This window comes from Lolium perenne, chromosome 5 (assembly GCF_019359855.2).
Source record: "Lolium perenne isolate Kyuss_39 chromosome 5, Kyuss_2.0, whole genome shotgun sequence".
Lineage (NCBI taxonomy): Eukaryota > Viridiplantae > Streptophyta > Magnoliopsida > Poales > Poaceae > Lolium > Lolium perenne.
The window spans coordinates 234,140,580-234,150,060 of record NC_067248.2 but is presented as its reverse complement, the minus strand read 5'-3'; positions in this window follow the sequence as shown (position 1 = coordinate 234,150,060).

Below are 9,481 nucleotides of genomic sequence, written 5' to 3'. Positions count from 1 at the left end.
GATTCATCTGCATTATTATAATATAAAATATATAATTAACCATCATGCATTTGTTAAACTAACTAGCTACAAACAATATAAATTAAACAATGAACTACACACATGCATATTTTATCAATGACACATCAAAGGTTCAAGTTGCTAACCGCGATCGAGGAGGAAAAAATAAATGAGAAAGCTCAAGTGTGGCTCCAACACTTCATATCATGTTTGTTTCATGCTCTTGGGGCATTTCATCAAACACCTTATGTGCATAAGAGGAACCAAAAGCAAACCTAACACCCAGTTGTGAAGTTTGTGAAGAGAATGGCTCCAAATGGCTAAGTGTTGGCTGCTGGATGGGTATATATAGGGGAGGGTCTTTAGACCCGGTTGGCCTGGCCAACCGCAACTAAAGGCCTTCGGGCACCTTTAGTCGCGGTTGGCCAGGCCAACCGCGACTAAAGCCCCCCACGTGCACCAGCTGGCCACCGTGCGCCCTGGGCCCAGGCCTTTGGTCGCGGTTCGCCTCCCGAACCGCGACTAAAGGTCCCATTAGTCGCGGTTCCTTTAGCTTCGCGACTTATGGGGCTGGACAGAAGCCTGTTTTTCTACCAGTGGAAGTAGAGACTTTATTCATTAGCAAATAACAGTACATAGTCCAGTGGGGTGATCATCAGCCACAAACAGGAAAACGCCACAAAGAGTGTTCCGACAGCATTTTATCGGGCTCTCGTCATACTCGGGCATCACCACTATGGTGCTGACCTACTCAAGTTATACTACGGAGTACCTCTGTTTGTAAAAGAAAAATCTTAGAATTGTTTAAATTTGGATCTACATGCACATCTAAATTTAGATAAATCTAAAACACTTTTTAATGATGAAGGGAGTATATCGTTTACTCTGGCGTTGATCAAACCGAGGATCGGATTCTGAATTAATTTTACGGTGGCTAGCGCTAGAAGTGGCAAAAGCTTTCCAATGAGTCTTGATTTGGCAAAACTGAAAATAACACACATCCAGGCCGAGGTGTTTTTGCACCCGAGAGCATATATATGCTCCCGGTTTTAAAACAACTTCAAAACGCAGTTTAAAATATTTAAAATGCTCAAAAAATTGATGCATACATGTCGACATTCTATGTGCTCATAAAGTTGTTTCACTGAAAGCCGATATTTTTTGTGTCGTGTGCAAAAAATATAAATTTTGATGTTTTAAAAAAGCTTTTCAAGCTACATTTCTTTATCTTTTTTACACAGTCCACTCTTTTATATTTTTTCCGCGAAACTTGGCGTGTGCACTTATAATGTTGATATATATGCACCAAAAATTTATTCTTATTTTTTCAATATTTTAAATTTTTTCTAGATAGCAGAAGCATATGCTCCCATGTTTAAAAATGCATTTCCGACACATCCATCCTCTAGCTATCTAGCTCGCTAGACAGATAACGTGTATCCAAAAAAAAATATAACGTGTATCGGTCGATCAGTCTCTTTGGCTTACTGTTTTCTGCCACGTACATACGTACGGAATTTTTGGTCGGGAAATTAGAATGAATCATTGAGTGAAAAAAGAGCAAAGAATGGCCCTTCCCTCTTAGCCAGCCTCGGGATAGGATCTGAATGGCACTTCCCGGCTAGTCATAAAAGAGATATGAATCTTCCGCTCAGCTCAAATTGTAATTGTATCCTTTTCCTTATGCTTGGACAAGAAGAGATATCAATGCCTATGCCGGGGGAGGAGAGAGGGGGAAACATCTTCCATAATTTTTTTTGTTTAGAATTGAACAAAAAAGGAAAGGAAAAAAGGAATTTATAGGGACAATGTTACCTCCTATATCCAACTAGAAAAGTAAATGCCTGAGCTTGAGAAGCTTCTGGCCCGGTGGATCCATAAAACTCACTCGGATAAGCCGTATTATTGAACCATACAAAACAACAAGCGATAAAACCAAAGACAGATAAAGCAGCTAAACTACCTAGCGTTTACCGTAGGCACGATAACTGGTACGTCAGAGGTGCGTCCTTCCCGGTCCTCTCGTACTAGGGAAAGGTCCTCTCAATGCTCTAACGCCCACACCGGATATGGACCAAACTGTCTCACGATGTTCTGCCGGGAACCAGATTTGAACTGGTGACACGAGGAACATCCGCCACAGGGTAAACCACCGCCTCTCAGGCTTCCCCGACGGGATATGCCATGCCTTAGAGCAGAAAAGAAGAATCTAAAAAAGAAAGGGGAGGAAAAAAGGGGGGAGAGAGACACGTCAGGCATATTCAATAAGCAAAAGGAGAGAGAGGGATTCCTCAGTAGACCTTTTTACTGGAAGAGTCAAGCGAAAGCAATTAGTTATCCCCACTCCGACCAAGACAGAACTTTTACCAAAAGTTTATTGTGATCTTTTTGCACGTGGCTACGAACCACGGTGTCGGGGGTTCGAATCCCTCCTCGCCCACAGCCTTCCAAAGGGGGAAGGGCCTTTACTTTCCCCCTGAGGGGGAAGGGGGGAGGGCAGATGATGGGGCCTAAGGCCACGTGGGTTGCCCGATCTCACGAATTGACCAAGAACAAGAGGGGGTGAGGGATGAACACGAAGAACACGGCGAACGCACGCAACACAACCCGATACAATTTCGGTTTACTCCCGATAGCCCGAACCACTATCCCGATAGAATCTCTCAAGGGAGAGACACAAGGTAGAATCCCCGAGAGAAAGACCGATATACGATCTATGGAGTCACACGTGTGAGAGACCGCGGTAGAATCACAAGTGCGAAAGATAAATCATATAAAGAGTGCCTTGATACAACTCATAGATTTGTGTCTAAGAGAGGAGGTGGTTTCCCTAATCCCAGAGAGATGGTGGAGGCATAAGCCAAGTTTCACTCAAGTTATGACCTAGTCTAATGAAGGGGGAGGTGGGAGCCTATATATAGGGAGCCACTAAGGAGGGATAGTTTAGGCATACAAATAGCATAGAGGGAGGTTACATGGGCTAGGCCCAAGTGTTGGCAGTGCATGGGGAGGGCGAATTGTCCGGCCTTGGTGGGGGTGGATAATCCGGTCTAGAAGTGATGCTTCATGCGGCTTCTTATTCTTGGCGACATCGGATGCATCTTCTTCCTTCTTCTCTTCCATGCCTCCGTGACCTCGGCCTTGAGTGTGGTTCTTTTCGTTGAAGCACATGATGAAGCGAAGACCGTAGGTCGGGGTGCATCATCTCCCCCCACTTGAAAAAGAGTCGTCCTCGACGATGAGTCTTCATGAATGTGTAGAGGAGGTAGATGACACCAACGCTTGAATGTCCCTTCACTTGTCAAGAGCCCTATCAATAGCACAAGAAAAGCAAAGGAGCAATCAAAGCGTAGCCAATGTTCAATGGATTTAGCAAGAGAGCGCAAGTACAAGGAGGTCACCTTAGCAAGATACCGGTGTGCTCTCATCGAGAGATCTTGTGTAGTAGATGTGTGGGGTTGAACCCATTCATTGACGCTCATCCACAAGTCGCATGTACCTTCACACAACAAAGACCAAGCAAAGTATGTGTGTGCGTGATAGAGGAGCATATCATGAATGACATGTCCATTCATGTTCACAACACAGTTAGCACAACACAAATATATCAAGAATAATGCATGTGCAAGGTCAATGTGTAAGAACTCCGTATGAACATCTTCCAAATGCGGGAACACAAAAACTCCAAATTGTGAGACGACTATGATGTCCATCTCATGTACAAACTCATGTGCATTATTACACTCAAGGCATCGAAAAGAGAAATTGTTCAACATCCTTGAAGCAATAAGAGGAGAATTTGGCAAAAACACATAAGGGAGAGTGTCCAATGTATCATCAACATGTGTGCACACAAACCATCAGAAAGAGAAATTGGTGCTCATATTTGTGGCAACACCAATGGTAAGAATCACACCCTCATGCTTGCAAAAGAACCATAAGAAAGAGAAATTGTTCGGCATGTTCAATGCAAAGCATGGGAAAGGTATTAGAGTCGGGTTCGATCTTGTACTTACTTGTATTATGCTCTCAAGAGCTCGTTTGGTCAACTCGTGCTCAATCGAGGTTGACCTTGTCTTCCGTGTACCTACACACACAGTAGGCAAAGCAAAGAACGTGTGTGCATGGTATATGAATACATCATCCATCATGATGGTCCATTTCTTTTGCACATCACCATTAGCATTAAGCAATTTACCATAGTAGATGTGGTGAATATGCGGAGTAAACATGGGAACATGCTCAACATGGATATATGCAAAATCTCCAAAATGTGAGAGAGCTATGGGGTAATCTCATTTACAAGCATATTAACACTATTGCAAGCCAAGCATTGAAAAGAGAAATTGTTCATCATATTGGTTGCATTAATGGGAGAATATTGCAAACATGTAGCACAAAACATGTTCAACATTTTATCATGGTTGTCAACCAACCTAGGGAAAGAGCAATTGTTTATCAAGGTTGTCACAACACAAACATCAATGTCCTCATTGCAATCAACACATGGGAAAGAGAAATTGTTCGACAAGTTGCAAGCAATGGGAGATATATTGAAACACTCATAGCATGGCATGGTCATCTTTTAACAAGCAATCAAGTCCACATGATCAACAATGTTATCAATCAAAGCATCACATGGGAAAATGAAAGAAGCATATGACATCGCATTTGTATCATCATCATCATCATGCATGCACTCACAAATCATCATGTCCACTAGTGGGATCATGGCATCATCAACACCCATATAGGTACCTTTATAGTCCCACTCATATGAAGTAGGTGTTGTGGAAGAGGTAGGCTCGATGTGGCCTCCATGTTCATCTTCAATCAAGCATGGTGTGATATCATCATCTTCATGCACCATGTACATCTTCTCCATGATCGGCGTCTCGTCATCCATGGAACCTAATGAGACACAAGGAAACACACTAGAGGTAGAGGGTAAGATGTTAGAATTGAAAATGGCCTCACATGACCTATCAACTACCACTCTCATCTCACTTGGTGTATCACTCATGCTCTCGAAGTGGAGGCACTCATCAAGCTCACATATAGTGGAGTCACTCATCGCACATATAGTGGAGTCGCTCATCTCACATATAGTGGAGTCCCTCATCTCCATGGCAATGGCGTCGTCGATGTCCGAGCAACCTAGCAAAGAGGAAGACAACACAAGCGGAGTAGAGGTTAAGTTGTTAGAAACCGAAACATCCTCACTCGACTCATGGTGTGTATCGCTCTTGCTCTCAAGGTGTTTGAAGTAGCATTGCACTCGGCTTTATCTTTGGGTGTCATTTGGACTTCTCGAGCATCTAGCTCGGTGAAGTATGCTCTCATCTCGGCTTGTTCTTGTGGGGTCATCATGTATATCTCACTAGGATAGGTGTATATGTATGGTGGAAGATAAACGACACAAGTATCCCACCTTTCGAGATGGTATCGAAACAATGGTTCAAGTCAAGAGCAAAGTCAAAATTGTACCGGGGTTACTCACACACACTCAAAGCACACACAAAAGGCTAAGAAACAATATATGTGGTGGGTAAGGGGTGGATAGCAAACGAATAAGACCAACGGAAAAGTCTATTGTCAAATGTGGGTAAGATCCAAAGTCAAATGTCAAGAGTGGTGATCTATGTCAAGGAAACACGAAAACACACACAAGAAGAACAATGGGGTTAGCGCGACCAAGGAAGTGAGCAAGTGACAAAGATGGTCCTAACGAAGACTATATGCTCGGTGTCACGCCAACACAAGAGGGACGGTAGCTCGGTTGCATATGAGAGAAGCAACAAGATTTGCACAAGATGCCACTCACTACTAGGGAAAAGCCTATAGGTGGAGGCAAGTGGTGCCGGCGCACCACCATAGGCATGCGCCGGTGGAACTTGTTGCCGGCGCACCAAATAAGCGCCGCGCCGGCAATGCCTGCCCACTGCCGGCGCACCTGTTGATCCGACGCGCCGGCGCTATTTCCTGGCAATACCTCGCCCAACTCGGGCCAGGCCCACGAAGCATTGCCGGCGCACCAGCCCAGGAGCACGCCGGCGGTAATTTTCTATTGCCGGCGCACTCATGGGCTGGTGCGCCGGCAGTGCTTCGTGGGCCTGGTCTGGAGAAGATATAGCCGGATGGGCTATATACTGCCGGCGCACCCAGGTCCTGGTGCGCCGGCAGTAACCTGGGACTTATTACAGCCACCAACCCAGCACTCACACAAGCCACTACACTCACTCCTCATCCACACAACCCGACCCTTCTCCCAACCCACCTAATTTTTGCCCATTTCTACCCCAACTTTAGCCAATTTGACCAAACAAAATCATATTTTTTGAGCAAATCTTTCCTTCCTACATGCATCTCCCACGTCCCTATGTAGATCTAGATCTATCTATCGCGCATTGACCGCTCAATCTAGATCTAGTTCTAGATCTAGAAAGTCGGCTTCCATACGCCATTGTCGCGGCGCGTCGTCTCGATCTCATCGACGAATATATCAAACAAATAGGTGATTAATGAACAAATTGAGGAATGAAATCGACGTATGTTGGACATTTGAAGCAAAGCTCTCGTGTGTGGCATATATATGTTGTGTTTGTGCTTGTGTGTGTTGGCGTTGAAAATAAGTTGCCAACGTTGCGCCGAAATGTTGATTCTTTAAGTTTCTGTTTCGGCACATTTCTGGCGCTCCTATGTCCTACCGTGTAGGAAGGTCATGCCAAAATTTTCCGTGAAAACTACCGACGGATGGATGGTTCTAATCAATTATATAATCTTACCGTGCAGGCGATAATGGTTATCGAGATGAGTGAAAGCGTCGTGATGAGATATCTGAAACACGCGATCATCGACATGTATGAAAATAACCGCACGGAGGTATTGTGTCCGTGCCGAAGATGCAAACGAGTGAAATGGTTTGACCCCTATTCAGCACTAATTGTGGGCACCTGCTCACTAATGGTTTCATGCATGGACACACTCAATGGATGAGTGATGATGGCGCGGAGGTCAATGGGGCGACGGCAGCAGGTGGTAATGGCCGGCAAGAAGGAGGGCATCATGATATTGATGACGATGAAGAGTTTGTCGCACAGGACGATAACCTTGACGACGACAGTAACCTTGACGACGATGAAGAGGTGCCGCTAGCTTCAGTCGTGCGGGACCCTCATCTTCAAGATCTGCTTCTCGAAAAGACGAAAGGCGCCAAGCGGAAATCAAAGCTTGAGCAACTGGAGATAGACTTGAATACTCCGTTGTACGACTCAAGTCGCGGGTTGGGGGAGTCCCGCTTGAGAGTAGCGCTCGATGTGCTGCAGATGAAGGCGGAACACGGATGGACGGACACAAGCGTCGACGACATTCTGGAATACGTGAAAGATCTCCTTCCTGCCCGGAACACGTGTCCTGATAGTCTAGCTGAGGCCAAGAGAATCGTGTGCCCGCTCGACTTACCCCACGAAAAGTATCACGCCTGCATCAACGACTGTATCATGTATCGCAAGGAGCACGTGGACAAGACCAAATGTCATGTGTGTGACGCTGAACGGTACAAGAAAGGGAAGAAGAAAGCTCCTCGGAAAGTTGTGTGGTACTTCCCGCTCGCCCCCCGGCTTCGGAGCTTTGCTCAACACAACACACACACAACCTCTCATGGTCGTGACACTTGTGCAATGCTTCGCAACACTCAAAAAGCTAGTCTCAATGGGATAGGTACGCAAAGGAAGAAATGGGGCTACAAGGGGTAGGGGAGGCAAGTTATACCTATTGACGTTAGACGGTGTCAAGCTGGTGTCGAAGTTGCGCCGGAATCCGGGGTGCCGATGCCGTCTCGCGGTGTTGATGTAGGTGCGGAAGCGGTTCTCACGGACCAAAGGCACTCCAAAACGGTAACCGGGCAAATTAAGTCAATGCCCGAAAAGTTGGGTCACGACGAGCGATTGAAATTGTCAAAATTTTGGAGTCGAAAATTTTCGGAAAAGGTGTCAAAATTAGAGTCTAAATGGTATGAGATAGGTGTGAAAATTTGGAGTCAAACGGGATCCGAAAAATTATCAAGATTTGGGACAAAAAGTGGAGTCGAAACTGGACCAAAACTGGATATATTTATGGCTGGGCGGTAGTACCGCTCGAGGTACCGGTCGTGGTACCGGTTAATAACATTTTGTGTACTGAGAGCAAATATGGGCGAGCGGTACAACGGGCGGTAGCGCGGGCGGAGGTACCGGCCGGCTATTGGGTGGAGGCTCCGGCCTGGGCTGTGCGCGATGGGCGGCCAGGTGATTTGAGCGGAATGGCGTGGTGGTTGGGTGGCGAGCTGGTGGCGTGGGCTGGGCCAGGGAGCGGCCGGCGGCTGGTGGGCGCATTGCTGGCAGATGGGCGGGTGGGGTGCAGCGGCCAATGGTCGAGCAGAGAGGCGTGGAGTTTGCGCGCGGGCCGAGCGAAGGATGGCGACGTGCAGCGAGCTGGGTCGGAGCGGGAGCGGGCGAGCGGCGCTGCGTGAGATGGTTGGCCGGGGCGAGCTGTGGTGGTTGCGGGTTGGGGATGGGCCACTAGCGAGCGGCGAGCGGAAGGTGAGGCCGGCGTGCGCGCTGGGATTTGGCCGGGGCGGCGGCTCGAGCTGGTGGACCAGGTGATGCACAGCGGCGCGCGTGGTTGATGGAAGGACGGCGAGCGAGCGGGTGGGGCCACGCGGCTGGTCAACACGCACGTCGTGGAGCGATCGGCGGAAGAAACAAGGTGGAGGGAGGTGCTGTTCTTCCCTGTTCTCTAAGAAAACCCAACGAAATTCGCTCAGATTCGCACGAAACTGGACGGAATCGATGGGGGAAACATAGATCAGCACCAACAACATCAGATCTGTGGATCAAAATCCAAAAAACGCAACAAATTCGCAGATCAAATTTCGAGCTATTTTTTTGGGGCAATTTTTTGGGAAAATTATTGGGCGAAATTGGAAAAATTTGGGGGTCAAATTCGTGGCAACCTTTGCTCTGATACCATATGATGGGCCCTAAGGCCACGTGGGTTGCCCGATCTCACGAATTGACCAAGAACAAGAGTGGGTGAGGGATGAACACGAAGAACACGGTGAACGCACGCAACACAACCCGATACAATTTCGGTTTACTCCCGATAGCCCGAACCATTATCCCGATAGAATCTCTCAAGGGAGAGACACAATGTAGAATCCCCGAGAGAAAGACCGATATACGATCTATGGAGTCACACGTGTGAGAGACCGTGGTAGAATCACAAGTGCCAAAGATAAATCATATAAGTAGTGCCTTGATACAACTCATAGATTTGTGTCTAAGAGAGGAGGGGGTTTCCCTAATCCCAGAGGGATGGTGGAGGCATAAGCCAAGTTTCACTCAAGTTATGACCTAGTCTAATGAAGGGAGAGGTGAGAGGCTATATATAGGGAGCCACTAAGGAGGGATAGTTTAGGCATACAAATAGCATAGAGGGAGGT